The 1,361-nt window shown below is 41.1% G+C and overlaps 1 pseudogene; it reads left to right on the top strand.

Moving 5' to 3' along the window:
• Positions 1-941: 941 nt before the first annotated feature.
• On the top strand, positions 942-1,059 carry LOC126185627 (5S ribosomal RNA; annotated as a pseudogene).
• The last annotated feature ends 302 nt before the right edge of the window (positions 1,060-1,361 follow it).

Genomic DNA, 1,361 nt, shown 5'->3' with positions numbered 1-1,361 from the left:
TGATTACAATTCTTGTTTCGCCCAGATAGAGAGCCATTTACGTTTGATGAGAACGATATTATATGAATTCGTGTTGATTAAGTATCAACGGACAGTTTCTCTCAAAGTCACGCATGTTTTATGAAAATGATTTGTTCAAAATCCTACTAAAAATCGATGATAATGGAAAAGTCATTAATTGTTTTATGAATGTCTGTTTTGTTATAATACAGTGAAGATTTTTTCTGTCAACAGCCGTTACTCTCAGCTTGTTATTTTAACAGAATGGCATCATTTTTCGTCAAAAATAACCAATAATATATCAGAATTTTCAAATTGCTCACGATGTAGTTGATGCTGCTCACAAATGTGCCAAAGAATCTCTGGTAATATTTTATTTTTCTCACTTGAAATCTATGTTCCTGAGGAGGGGTTTTGTACGTTATAATCCTAAGAAAATATTCTTAATGTTGCGAAAATCTGAACCCATCACATACGCTAACTCGAATAACTATAACATAGATCTTCATCAAATTACAAGTTTCCACCCATAAACAGTTTCCTAGAACAGGGTATAACAGCCCCAGGCAAAAAAGCTACGAACTCTTCGTCAACTTAATACAACGTACCACACACATACAAACTTCTTCAGGAACTGAAAATATCTAACGAATTCAGACGCGAGCAGCTCAAATAGTGACAGACCAGTACAGGTGTAGCGCAGGTGTGGGGTTGCTAGAGATGGCAGTGACGTGGAGTTAATTTAAACATATTTTTATTAAACGATTTACGATAACATTAGATCACACAACAAAATGAAAGCCTTTCGATGGTAGCAGAAATACTATTCCCAAGAAATTGTTGATACAGGGAATATACAATATTCCACCTAGCTATAGATACAATAATGCTTGCTATAATGGGTCACAATAATATAATAAAAAAGTTGTTTTGCATCAGATGGCAACGGCCTTGCCACAGTGGATCCCACGGTTCCCGTCAGATCACCGAAGTTAAGCACTGTCGGGCGTGGCCGGCACTTGGATGGGTGACCATCCGGGCCGCCATGTGCTGTTGCCATTTTTCGGGGTGCACTCAGCCTCGTGATGCCAACTGAGGAGCTACTCGACCGAATAGTAGCGGCTCCGGTCAAGGAAAACCATCGTAACGACCGGGAGAGCGGTGTGCTGACCACACGCCCCTCCTATCCGCATCAAAATGGCTCAAATGGCTCTGAGCACTATGGGACTCAACTGCTGTGGTCATAAGTCCCCTAGAACTTAGAACTACTTAAACCTAACTAACCTAAGGACCGCACACAACACCCAGCCATCACGAGGCAGAGAAAATCCCTGACCCCGCCGGGAATCGAACCCGGGAAC

The sequence above is a fragment of the Schistocerca cancellata genome, chromosome 4 (assembly GCF_023864275.1).
Source record: "Schistocerca cancellata isolate TAMUIC-IGC-003103 chromosome 4, iqSchCanc2.1, whole genome shotgun sequence".
In the NCBI taxonomy this organism is placed as follows: domain Eukaryota; kingdom Metazoa; phylum Arthropoda; class Insecta; order Orthoptera; family Acrididae; genus Schistocerca; species Schistocerca cancellata.
The sequence above is the reverse complement of the archived record's forward strand: the minus strand, read 5'-3'. Positions and strand labels throughout refer to the sequence as shown.